Raw genomic sequence first — 14,409 nt, forward strand, 5'->3', positions numbered from 1 at the left:
TCACCATTTCATTTCCTTTTAAAGCATTTTCAGTGTTTTTTCCCCCCTGGGTATTGAGAGCTTTCTTTAAAGTAAAATAAAATAAAACAGGTTCATCTCCAAGGAGATGTGAGAAGCAGTTTTGGGGAAAACTAACGCTGAACAGAAGTCTCAGCTAAAAACATGAACAAGTGACAGAAGGCTGCGATGGCACACGTGCCATCTCAACTGTGTGTGGGGTGCCTGAGACTCCAGAACTACTCTGTGTGTCCTTTCAGGCCACTTCATTGTTCTCATCTGCTTTTTATGGCCACATCACAGCTTCAGAAAGCAGACCTCACCCTCTTTTAAACTTGACCTGCACAGCCTAATTGTGCGAGGACACAGCCCAGTCTGCAACATCACAGCCACTTCCACAGGGAATTGGATTTGTCAGTCTCTGGGCTGTGGTCTTATAATGTGCTGGATTATTAAGTTTCTTTGCCTTAAGTTGCCAGCTAATGGAATAATGTCTTTGTCTTTATTAGAAAGAGTCCACAGCTTTATTAAGTTACATAATTCACAACCAATAGCATAATCAATAAAACATTAACAAATATGTAACCTTAGACAAACCTCACATATTGATTTCTTTAAACGTTCTCACAAAGCCTGTCTTTGGCTGAAAAAATACATTCAGTCCCAGTGGGAAACCCCAAAAACACTTAATGCATTAAGGTGTGGGCACTGGAGGACAAATTGAATTGGCTTCCCTGGAAATAAAGCTGGCTCTCCCCTGGTCTTTGTGCATTCACCTCACAATTGTTATTTTTTGCAATTTGGAAGGAAGCTCCAATTTTCTCTTTTATACCTCATCTTTGCAAGGAAAATACCGTGTGTTGCAAAAGAGAGTGGTTACCACATGGTTAAAAATGAGCATAAATAATCTCTTATTGCATAGACAGAAATGGATACTGCAAAATCTGTATTACCTGATGGTGATCAACCCTGGGGATTCTCAGGTGGACTTCAACTAGCTGTTGTAGTATCAAGTTTAACCTAGCTCTGTCTCTGCATTAGGCAAGAAGTTGTGTTTAACATCAGGTGAGACACTAATTTTTCTAACAAAACTTCATCTAACTATATTTTCCAACTGTAAAAAAAAGTATCTAATACCTCTTGAGTGCAGTTTAGCGGATGATACTGATATACCTCCAGTTATGCTTTTGATACAATCAGGAGAGCTAGTATTCTATTATCCCTACCTCTCTATTCTCAAGACTATGTGAAAAAAATCCCCAAATCATCAGACACTGTCTTGCAGGGAATCTCTGTGCATTATCACACAACAGAATTGCTCCAATGATAATTTCACAGGTAATTTAGAACTAGGCTGGAGGAAGTAGCAGAAAAAGCATCTCAGGGATGCACCAGCAAGGAAATACAGCAGATGCACATCTGCTCCATCTTTAGTTTCAGTAATTCAGTGAAGACACACTTATAATTTCTGGAACAATTAAGTGCTTAATCTTTTTGTAACCTATATCCTTGGGCAGTATATTAATGTAAGGAAAATTTTTGACTTTGCCTTCCTTTAAGAACAGGATCATCTACTCATTTTGCAAGACTTTGAAAGGTTTCCTTGTCAAAAGGGATGTAGGTGAGATGGAGGAATAAAGCTTCCCAGCAAATGTTGGGGACTAGTGTGCAGAGTTCCCACGTCCCCTTTGGAGACTTTATCATTTAACAACCACAACTCTCCTTTATTAGATCACTATAAAACAAGTGCCTGGAGGGAGTCAGAAATGAATTGAATTTTGTAGATTTAAATGATTGTGTGGGACCTTTTTGGCTTAATATATACCCTGGAGAGGTTTGCTACTAGAACTTGGGAACTTTGTAATAAGAATAATTCCTTAGCTGGAGATCTTTATCTTGTTACATTAATGATTCACTGGGGGGTTATGCTGGAAAATTAAGGGAAATTTTTAAAAAGGCTATTAGATCAAATGTTCTTCTAGAGACAAGCACAGAGATGGTCAACAAAGATTTATAGGCTGGAGAGATGAGGAATTGGTTGCCTTTGTGCTGCATGCACAGGGTAGATGGCCATTTCAGAAGGTCCCTCCCGCCTGTGCTTCTGCTCAGGGTTGTCTTCAGCTCACAGTCAGCACTCCACAAGGTAAGGTTCTGCAGGCCACCTCCTGCTTGTGCCCTGCAAAATACACACACAGCAAGGGAATTCACTGAGTGGTGGCTGTAGCTACCTTAGCTTCAAAGGTCTGGGTCAGACTCTGCTCACAGACCTGTTTTTTTACATCCCTGACTTTATCCCAGAGGTTTTGCAACACCGTTCCTCGGCTCCAACATGGACTATTTATAGTGCCCACAGCTCCTGCTGGATTTAGTGGATGCTCAAGGTCTCTAAATAGCAACTGTGTGGTCTCCAAGGATGTGCCATTTGGAGAATGCAGACTCTGCTTGTGCTTTGCCCATGCAGAACATTTTCTGCATTTCTGCCATTTATAGCTGCCACTGTAATGGGCTTTGAAGGCCTGCTTTGTATATCACGTGGTTTTACCTGTGATGACAGCTCACCAGTTTTAATGGTAATATCAGGGAATTGAAGAAACAACTACAATGCCCATGGCTGAAGCTAAGCATCCAAAACCACCAAGGTATTAGGAACATGCAAAGTGGCATTTTAGGCCTGAGGACGGTGATTTTTTTCATCCAGCTAGGGTGAATTCCCATTTACAGTCAATAGAAAGGAAAATTGAACAACACAGTAGCCTTTGCAAAGGCTACTTGCATTTCCAGGTAGAAATGGAAAGAAATGCAGATCACAGGGACATGCACTTCCATGCTGCTATCAAGTCACTGTCATGATTTGAGAAGAAATTGCTGATAATGGTGAAATGCATGATCGTAGCCATGGCCCGTGATGCCTTAAGTTTTAGCTTTCATACGTTTCAGATTCCATGCTACCTAGGGGTGTAGCTCTGAGCTTCGTATTAAGTGTTAGTAGGTTCTCTTCACAAGGTAGGCAGACAAAACAATCCTGTTCCAGCTTGAGACCAAGGACAATGGTGACAAATTTCAGGCCAAAAGGTGTAAACAAGAGAGAATTGAAGAAGAGCAAACAAAGAGGATGGAACTTCATAACCTAAAGCTGTAATTGGACAATTAACTCCAACATGCAATGGACCAAAACTTAAAAAAGTGTGAGACCTTGTGACCCATAATCCACTTTGTGGCCATTTTGGGCTTATCTTGGGTGTTGCCCTGGCCTTGTACTGCCCAAACTGTATCCTTTAAGGTATTTCAAAAGATGCAGACTTTATTCCTTCAGCTCTCTCTAGTCTCTCTTCCAGGTTCAGTCTCTCCAAGCACCACCTGGAGCTTGAGGGGAAAGAGGAAGCATGCTGGCTTTTGCTTGGCAGGAGCTGCAGAGAGAGCAGTAGTCACCAGAGATGTCTGAGAAGCCCTGTTTGGCCCATTCACCAACAGCATCCGTTCCTACATCTGTAGAAGCCTACATCTGGTACTGTCCCAAGCCACACACCAAGCAACCTTTGGTCCTCTCTTTGCTGTTATGTCCATCATGGGTGAAAGGTAATTCCCTTGTCCACTTTCTCTCTCCTGGGTGCAAATCTTCCAAGACAGCTGTAAATTTGGACGTAAGAACCCCAGGGAGACCTGTGGAGGAGAAGACCCCAAGGCTAAATTCTGTTGAAAGAGACATGAGGAAAAGAAAATCTGTATGTCTGCTCTGTAACTCACTAGGAGTTGAGAAAATCCCATACCTCTTGGGAACAAGTCTCCAGAGAGTAATTTTGGGATAATCCTGGACAAAGAGCCCTCCCTGCTTAACATTTTTATGAAGGCAGAATAAGAACATTGTGAAGAGCGTAACATGCACTTAGTATAGATCTGAAAAAAAAAAATGTCAAAGGAAATTAATTTAAATTCCTCTAAATGCAATTAGAGGTGACAAGATTTCTCATGGTGAGAGACTGTGTTAAAGCAAAAGCTAAAAGTTCCCATCCAGTTCATAAAGCCTTAGGTAGCTATTGGTAATATGAATTAAATTAATCAAAATGGGTAAAAGCTAATGATCCTCTTGGGAACAAAATTAGCTCCTTAATGAAAGAAATGGAGTTCAGAAATTATAATAGAATATTAGCAGATGTGCCCTTTGGAAATTATAAATTTGCAAAATCCCCTTATGTAGATATTACTTTGAGTCAAATTATCACTAAATCTGACCCTGGAGATGTGATGAGAATACACACACTAGGATCTGTTCAGGAGGGCCTGGAATCCTCTGTCAGCAGTTCTGCTGGGCTGGGTTGGGTGCCACAAAGCGCTTTCTCAAATCAGCAACAGGGGACAGGCAAACCCCAAACTCCTACCAAGGTGTTGCTAAGGAGTCCTACTGCCTCTTGTGCTCTCTGGGCTGCTGAGAGTATCACAGAATTCACAGAATCACTAGGTTGGAAGAGACCTTCAAGGTCATCGAGTCCAACCCATGCCCCAGCACCTCAACCAAACCATGGCACCGAGTGCCACATTCATTCTTTTTTTAAACACATCCAGGGATGGTGACTCCACCACCTCCCTAGGCAGACCATTCCAGTCTTTATCACTCTTTCCCCAAAGAACTTTTTCCTAATATCCAACCTATATTTCCCTTGGCACAGCTTAAGACTGTGTCCTCTCGTTCTGTCAGTTGCTGCCTGGAGAAAGAGACCAACCCCCACCTGACTACAGCCACCTTTCAGGGAGTTGTAGAGAGCGATAAGGGCACCCCTGAGTCTCCTTTTCTGCAGTCTAAACACCCCCAGCTCCCTCAGTCCTTCCTCACAGGGTTTCTGTTCCCAGTCTCTCACCAGCCTCGTTGCCTCCTCTGGACACACTCCAGTGTCTCCAGGAACATCCTTCCCAAACTGAGGGGCCAGAACTGGACACAGCACTCGAGGTGTGGCCTCACCAGTGCTGAGTACAGGGGAGGGATGACCTCCCTGCTCCTGCTGGCCACACTGTTCCTGAGACAGGCCAGGATGGCATTAGCCTTCTTGGCCACCAGGGCTCACTGCTGGCTCACGTTCAGCTGGCTGCCAACCAGCACCCCCAGGTCCCTTTCTGCCTGGGCACTGTCAGCCACACCATCCCCAGCCTATAACCCTGCAGGGGGTTATTGTGGCCAAAATGCAGGACTCGGCACTTGGACTTATTAGACTCCATCTTATTGGACTCTGCCCATCCATCCAACCATTCCAGATCTCTCTGCAGAGCTCTCCTACCTTCCAACAGATGGACACATGCTCCCACCTTAGTGTTGTCTGCAAATTTACTAATAAAAGACACAATACCCTCATCAATAAAAATATTCAAATGAACTGGCCCCAGCACAGACCCCAGCTGGCTGGCTGCCAGCTGGATGCAGCATTGTTCACCACCACGCTCTGGGCCCGGCCATCCAGCCAGTTCTTATCCCAGCACAGAGTGCTCCTGTCCAAGCCCTGGGCTGCCAGCTTTTCCAAGAGTGTGCTATGGGAGACAGTGTCAAAGGCCTTGCAGAAGTCCAAATAGACAACATCCACAGCCTTTCCTGCATCCACCAGGTGGGTCACCTGGTCATAAAAGGAGATCAGGTTGGTCAAACACAGCCAACCTCTCCTAAATCCATGCTGGCTGGGTCTGATACCCTGGCCATCCTGTAAGTGGTGCATAATGACACTCTATAGTGATGAACACTATAAACTGTTCCATAACCTTACCAGGTACTGAGGTCAGGCTAACTGGCCTAGAATTACCAGGATCCTCCTTCCCACCCTTTTGGTAAATGGGCGTCACACTGGCCCAGTCATCCGGAACCTCACCAGTGACCCAGGACTGCTGGTAAATGATGGAGAGTGGCTTCACAAGCTCATCTGCCAGCTCTCTCATCACGCTGGGATGGATCCCATCTGGGCCCATAGCTTTATGAACATCCAAGTGTCTCAGCAGTTCTCTGACTGTCTCCTCCTGGATAGCAGCGGGATCATTCTGCTCCCTGACACCATCTACCAACCCAGAAGGACAGCTGCCCTGAGGACAAGCCATCTTCCCACTAAAGACTGAGGAAAAGAAGGCATTAAGCACCTCTGCCTTCTCCTCATCTGCAGTTACTGAGTTCCCTCCCTCATCCAATAGAGAACAAAGGTTGGTCTTACCCTTCCTTTTGCCATTAATATATTTATAAAAACATGTCTTATTATCCTTTTTAAAAGTTGCCAAATTAAGTTTGAACTGAGCTTTGACCTCCCTAATTTTTTTTCCTACATCCCCTAGCAACCCCCTTAAATACTTCCTGAGAGACCTGACCCTCCTTCCAAAGATGATACATCCTCTTTTTATTCCTAAGTTCCTTCAAAACCTCATTGTCTCTCCAGGCTGGACCTTTGCCTTGCTGACTGATCTTTGGGCACACAGGGACAGTCTGTTCCTGTGCCTTCAAGATTTCTATTTTAAAGCACACCTGCCTTTCCTGCACTCCTTTGTTTTTAAGGGTTACTTCCCAAGGAACTCTCTTAATAAGCCTCCTAAACAGGCCAAAGTCTGTCCTCTGGAAGTCCATTGTAAAAGTCTTACTGATGTTCCTCCTGATTTCAGCAAATATTGTGAACTCTGTAATTTCATGATCACTATGTCCCAAGTGGTCTCCAACCACTACATCTCCCACCAGCCCATCTCTGTTTGCAAACAACAGGTCTAACATAGTCCCTCCTCTGGCGGGCTCACTCACCAGCTGCCGCTAAAAGTTGTCCTCCATGCGCTCTAAGAACTTCCTGGACTGCCTCTTTTCTGCTGTATTAAGTTCCCAGCCCATGTCTGGTAGGTTGAATTCACCTACAAGAATCAGGGCTGGTGATCCTGAAACATTCTCCAGCTGCTCATAGAATAAGTTGCCCACCTCTCCTTCCATGTTGGGTGGAAGATAACAGACTCCCAGTAGGATGCCAGCCTTGTTGGCCTTCTCTTAATTCTTACCCACAGGCATTCAGCTTTGTTGTCATTTCAATACCCATGGGATCAAAAGCCTCCCTAATATAAAGGGCCACCCCTCCACCTCTTCTCCCTTTCCTGTCTCTTCTAAAGAGCTTGTAGCCATCCAGTGCAGCCCCCAGCCATGTGAGTTGTCCCACCACGTTTCCATGATGGCAATTACATCATAGCTTTCTTGCTGCACCATGGCTTCCAGCTCTTCTTGTTTGTTACCTGTCCTGTGTGCAATAGTGCACGTGCACATCAGCTGGGCTGCTGACTTCACCCCTAACTCAGGCTTACCATCCTTGGGCCTGCTTCCAGAGAGCCCAGCTGCACCCCCTTCCCCCTTCAAACCTAGTTTAAAGCCTCTCCATGAGCTCCACCAGCTCATGAGCTAAAATCCTTCTGCCCTTAACAGAGAGATAACTAGCCAACAGGAGAGATTTTTAGGAAGACTCACATTTCAGCAGGACAGAGGTGATCCTTCTCCTTGTGCCCATCCCGGGCAGTGGATGTTCTCTTCTGGATGTGGGTCACCACCTTGTAACCAAAATATGAAGAACAGTTTATCACTGTGGATTAGCATGTAGTGAGGAACAAGAGACTCGTCAGAGATCCAAGACATGTCAAAGTCACAGAAAGCAAACAAAATCCCAGAAAACAAACAAACAAAAATATGATGAATTGCTCATGTTGAGACTACAAAGAATTTATTGCATGTTTTTATGACTCTTTCCAGCCAAGAAATTTTCTCTTCCATTTATGGAAAACATAAAAGCCACTGGGAGTTAAATAGGATAAAAACTAGATTTAAATCATCCTTACACATGCTGCTCACATCAGCATACAGCTGTTTTTCAGCATTTGGAGTCCTTGAAACTTTTAAGCCATTTAGAACAGCGTGTGATTGGTATGAAAAATAGCACAGGCTTTCTTTTTATAAAAAGAAATCACGCTCCAGGGTGCTGGATGCAGGGACTCCAGAAGCCAAGAAAGATGTTTGAAGTGCTTATTGGCATTCCAGGATCCAGAAAACTCTTCCTGCCTCACGCTATCTTGTAGCAATCCTGATGCATCTGTCCTGGGAACAGAACAAGGAAGGCATTCCCTCTGGGGCAGATGGCCAAAGTACAGCACAAAGCATGCTTGAGTCCCCAGTCTGAGGATGTCATGTGCATAGTTTAGAGGATGAGCTCTTCCTTTTATTTCTGTATTTATAGCACAAGTGGCGGCACTGTGAACTTCCTCATACTCTCCTGCCAAAGTGGATTCAGCTCTGCTTGGGCTGTCAGGAGTTTGCATGCACCACTCAATAAGCCACTAATCATGAAAAAATCTTGGACAAGGGCAAATGCCACAGCCTTCTGGAAAGTAAATCCTCCCCCCATCCCAGAAGGGAACAGTTCCCAGTTTGCACAAATAAGAAGGCAAGCCAAAAACATTAGATGGGGACAGGAAGAAAAGGAGAGGGGAAAAAGAAGTACCATTGAAATTTGTGAACATATGACTGAGGGAGAGAGACTCAGCTGAAGGTGGTGGGATTGGGATGGTGCTTGGGAAGCATACAATTTTAGTTTCAGACACAGAAAAGTGGAATTCTTGGATGTTCAGTCTGAAAGGGCTTTGCAAAAATGGATCTGCAACATTCTTGCCACCTTTCAGATAAGCAAACTGAAAGAGAAAGAAAATAGAATGATTTTGGCCAAGTTTTGAAGAACAAGAGTTCTGATTTTCACAGATCTTTCAGGTTTCAAAAGCTAACTTTATTCTGAATTGCAATGAAACCTCCAGAGTCTGAAACTCTCTGCAAAGGGGAATTTGAAAAAACCCAAACTTCAATGCATTTCAAGTTGATTGACAGGTTTTGTTGTAATGGAAACTGAAACATTCTGTTTTGACTTTTAAAAGTTAATATTATGTTATAGCAAAAAAGCTAGTACAAAGTCACAAAAAGAAAAATCAAGGCAGAGAATTGTTTAAAAGTAAAAAATAGGTTGGGATGTCTCAACCTTACACTGTTAGCACTTTTTTTCAGTGATTTTCTTCCAGGAATCTACTGAAAGCAATCCTCTTTTGCAAACTGTTTTGATTTCTGATGGCAATACAGACTTTCTGCAATTTTTCTGACCAACTGTGCCAAGAACCAAACACTGACAGCTACTTCACCATCTAAGGACACATCTTAAATGTAAGAATTCTTTAATGCAAGTACCATTTTGTAGCATCAGCAACACGACGTTTTTCCCCACAGGATATCGAAACTGCCGTACAAGTCTGACCTGAAATGTACTCACTGATAGCTCTGGGTTGCCTGATCTGGTTTTGAACCTGCTTTTACTTGACACCTGCAATGATCAGTGGTAATGAGTACTGCAGTTTAAGAGTTTATATGTATTGTGACAAAACCCATTTTAGTTTATTTCAGTCTTGCTACTTCATAGTTTTCATTGGGTACCTCACAGGTCTGGAACTGACCAAAATAATGAATTTTGGTTTCTTATTTGCTTGCAACACATCAGTCCCCAATCTGTAGACTTTTTTGATGGTCTCCCCTAGAAGTTGTCTCCTGTTTTATTATTCTGAGTAATTTTATCTTTTCTGCAAAGTTTGTTACCAGTTTTGCTAAAAAATGACACAAATACACAGAGCAAGAACTTTGCTGCTGGATAACTCCCCTCCCTGCCATGTCCCTGGCCCTGTGGGCTCCATGAGAACCTCCTTTCCTTAAAATCTTGTGGTGAGAGGTCTTTCAAAAGCATTGTCAAATGTAAGTTCAATACTTATCAGCTGGATCACATTTTTTTCAGGTAATTGCCAGCTCCTCCAAGTCTCCAAGTAAGACTACAAAATCTGCACAGCTCTTGCTGAACAATGTGTATGTATTTTTGTGTCTAAGAATTCTGTTCATGATTGTTTCTACAAGTCTGACGGTGGTTTTATTGATCTGTAGTTCCCAGTGAAGCCTGCAGCCATTACTAAAGGCTAAGGACACATTTGTCATTGTACATTATTCTGCAGAAAAAATGGTAGGTTACACATGACAATTAGTTGTTGAACAATTTCATATCTGACTTCTTTTATAACTCTTCAGTGACCTTGTTCTTGCAATTTGTCCAGAAATCTGTTCCATTCACACTCCTGTCTTAGACAGTTTCTTAGGCTACTCAACACCAAATAGAGTTCTGGTGTGAGAATATGTCTCACAGGTAGTAACAAGTGAGACCAATAATTAATTTCCTCTTGCCATAGTGACCTTGTTTCTTTTAAATCCTTCTTTTGCTTCTTGTTAATCTGCTGGTTTTATTGACTCATTTTCTGTTTCAAAGGTGGTAGCTTTTGTTATTGCTGATTCTACTGCCATTTTTATCACTGCTACCTTCTAAATTTTTGTAAAAGATCTCCTGAAAATCTATTATTCCTGCTTAATTTAATTTTACAGTTAGCATTTAACATGCAAAAAAATTATCTTTTTAGTTTTCTCATTTTAATACTTTTTTTTTTTTTTTTTTTTTGTCTCTAATAGTTCTCTTTTACTGGTCACCAGAGTGACTTTCTGAAGGGCTGTTTTGCTGTTTTTGTATTTATTATGGCACCTCCAGTCTTCTTGCTGTCTGCAAGCATTTCTTTCTCCTTTTACTTTTCTGTGCATGTGTAGCTTCAGTGTTAAAGGCCCTCTGATGACAAATACAGAAACTTATTGTTGATATTTAGCACAGATATTAATCAAGAGTTATTTTGTGACTAGTGCCACCTGAGGAGTATAATACATTAATAGATATTGGATCAGTTTAATTTCTTAGTCAATTTTTGACATTTTTATTTCACCACTGTAAGCTGAAAAAGAGTAAATGCAATAAATCCATGATGAAACACATTCCACTCTTTTATTCAGGGGACTTATTCTCTCAGCACTTTTTAACCCCCTAACTTGCTTTTCCTAGTCCAGAACTTATAAGATCTAGATTTTTTTCAAGCTTTCTTATTTCCCATCTGTCCATCACCAAACAAACCCATGTATTCAGTAACAATAACAGCGCTTTCTCACTTCAGAGACATAATTAGTGTGAGGAGATGTGCAGTAAAGCAAGCTGTGGAGACACCAGCTCAGTGCATGCTGTATGTGAGAAAGTTTTTCATCACCCCATCATGTGATTCTTTCTTTGGAGATTTCCAAACCTCAACCCCTTTATCTACATATTCTATGAAAATGGAGTCTACTTGCTGAGATGTAAGACCTGATACCTGTGAAAATGGATTCATGTCTGCTATTAAGGATACCTTACAATTTGCTGCATTTGGGAAGAGACATAATTTTTGTGGAAATGAACAAACTTGCCCTGGAGCCCAGTAAAACACTGCAGACAAGTTCCTACGTAACAGGAGGGGTTGAACCTCCTGAAGTTCCAGATTTGGAACCCCCTTGGAAGTTATCTAGCTCTGGTACAGGGCTAAAAGGAGCAGCTAGAGAGTCATTTACATTGGGAAATTCTTGGTGTCTGTTCTTATTAGAAAGACCACTGTATTATTTTATTTATAAATATATATTATATTTATATATACGGAAAAAAATTTTTATAGGGTCAGCAAATCACAGATACAAAGAGAATAATTTTCTAAAATATGTGCTGCTTTGTTCATTTAGAGACCCTCTAGGAATAAAAAAAATCAAGGATAACAAGCATGCTAAATACTAATAGTCACAATCATAAAAAATTACATGCATAATTAAAATATCCATTTCAAGGCCCTCTTACATTTGCTAATAAAAGTCTTCTTATGAATACCAAAATACAATTTTCCACATAAAAAGGACAAGCAAAAAAACAAATGACAGCTTTATTTTCAGTGACCTTGCAAGATTTTGAAACATTTGACCTCCCTATCCTTTTACTGAATGTACGTAAAGGATTTAGATAAGGACGTCAGATGTGAGATACCAATGGCTGTTGATGGTGACAGAACTGGAGAGAGAAAAAGTGAATAATGACCAATGTAACTGGGCTCAGGATGAAGCAGATCTTTCAGGCAACTGTGCCAGTAAATAGAAAACAATTTGAATTAGAAAAATGTTACATAACAAATCTAGAGGCAGTGAGAGTACATTTTAAGCAGAGGAGTAATTCTGAGTGATCTGGCCAGGAAAAGAATTTTCTCCAGGGAATACTTTAGCAAGGCCCTCCAAGCCATCCCTCTGGAGTTCAACTCCAGCACAACAGGCAATGGGAAACTGGATGAATCAGAGAAAAGACTATAAGCCAGGAGAAGGGATAACATTTCTGCATGAGGTGGGACACTTCCTGATTTGAAACGCTCTGCTTGGTCAGCTTTTCAACACAAAAAAAGGACATTACTGCCCTGGAACAGGTACAGCCTCAGCCAGCCAGACTGATGGTAGATTTTTGGAAGATGACTTAGAAAGTAGGGGATCTGCCCAGGGAGAAGCAAGCCCTTTCCAGCAACTAAATGAAATCACGCAAATGAAATCACCCAAATGATCAAAGAGCAGAGCTGTCCTAGCTGCACAATGGCAAGCATAACCTGTGACCAGAGCTGAGGACCTTCTGCTCCAGACGCTGTGCATCACGCTGCAAAGCAGCTTTGGTGTCTCACCAGCACTGGGAAATCTGAGGCTGCAAATCCCCTAGAGAGCACTGTTTGTGCTCCTCTGAATTCCATGACAAATTATGCCCCTGGAGTATCTCAGCCCGGGGTTCATCAGGTGATCCCAGAAGCTGAGAAAAAGAGGAGACCAGGTACCCAGACCAGGTCAGTCTGCTTTGCCCTGGAGTCTTTGGCACGACAGCCCCAGTGTGACAATCAGACCCCGCCGTCCTCCTCCAGATGCACGATCAGACATTTTGATGTGTGTGTGTGGGAGCACAGCCTGGGATGCACAGGAGATACAAGCTCCAGGCTGCTACCAGCTAATTGCTCATCCCCTTTAGCTCAGGCAGCAGAGGCCTCCACTAGGCAGCCAGGGTGCAGCTGAGCATTTTACTTTCAGCATATGGACTATTTAAATTCCTAGCAAAAAGAGCAGTTTAAACCACTTGGTGCTTGGGTAGGATTTCTGCCATCTGGTACCCTGTATCTTCTGCTGGCAGAAGCTGAGGTTGGATGCAGCTCTAGGATAGAAATTTTAGTGTCATTTCCATACAAATGGCTTGTGACTGGTGAGTTCAGGGGCAGGCCCATCAGAAAGCATTTGCCTTGTAAACATTTCTCCTGCCTGTCGCTGCATATTGAGAATCCAAAGGGAACACGTGACCCTCTCAAGAACATTGCTGGAGCATCCCCAAAGTGGACCTGGAAGGGATAAGACAAAGGTCTTGATAATTGTTTTGTTTGTTCTTGCTGAAGACTGAACTAGGGATGATGAAAATATCCTTCCTCTCTCCTCACAACCAGTGAGAGCTGACAGGATGTTACTGATCTGGTCACTGGTGGTGTCAGGGCTCAGAAGCAGACTCAGACTTCAGTTCATTTTGTAATGACTGCCAAGAAACAGGCCTTTAGTACCATGAAATGTGACCATGAAATCACACACGGAACATCATAGCTGACACTTCTCTAACAAGCAGTAGAAACCCCTATTTCATAATAGAAGCTCCTGCCTTCTCTAAAGCCCCTGAACATGGTCCAAATCTACCCTCTGACAGAGAGCTCTGCTTGACATGAACTTGAGCCCCAGAACATGTGGTCAGCAGACACACATTCATGTTTTTTGGGGTCCTTCTTGATCAAAGCACTTTAATTATTTAGGGCAACAGGAAAATGATAATCTTGCCCTCCCAGTGCCAGTGGGTCTACCTGTGTAACCCGATTCTGAAGTGATTTGCACAGGTAAAATTGAACTTATAATTCTTCCTTTATTTAGGCTGAAAAGCACATACATCATTCCCTCTTCCCCAGAGCAGAAAGGATCTCTCTAAGACCGATCTCACTTGCTGCATAAAAGCAGCATTTCCCAGGAATTATGTTGAGGATGGCAGCTGACCATGTGCTGTCTCACACAAAAGAGGGCAGTGTTATGCTCTTCTCTGTTTTACAAGTACTGTGTGTCCTCCCCCACACACATCTAGGGTCTCAATGAAACACATTCTCAAGTGATGTTTGTCTAAAAGCTGCTCTGTGGGTGGCTACATACACTTCTGAGGGCAATTCTGATTTTATATCCCTCATCAGCTGAATGAGGTGCACCACCTTATGGAATATTCACACTTATGCCACATTTAAATTCATCCTCAAAATGCAGATTATTCCAATGTCTAACATTAACTCAGTAAGTGCTGAACCCAGTTATGATGATTCAACCAAAGTTCATTTTGCATCAGTACCTCTCTCTGTATGTCCAATGTTATCCATTAAATGACATGATAGACTCTGTTTTTCTGTCAGGGAGATGGTGAAAAACTAATT

This window comes from Serinus canaria, chromosome 2, assembly GCF_022539315.1.
Source record: "Serinus canaria isolate serCan28SL12 chromosome 2, serCan2020, whole genome shotgun sequence".
Taxonomy (NCBI): domain Eukaryota; kingdom Metazoa; phylum Chordata; class Aves; order Passeriformes; family Fringillidae; genus Serinus; species Serinus canaria.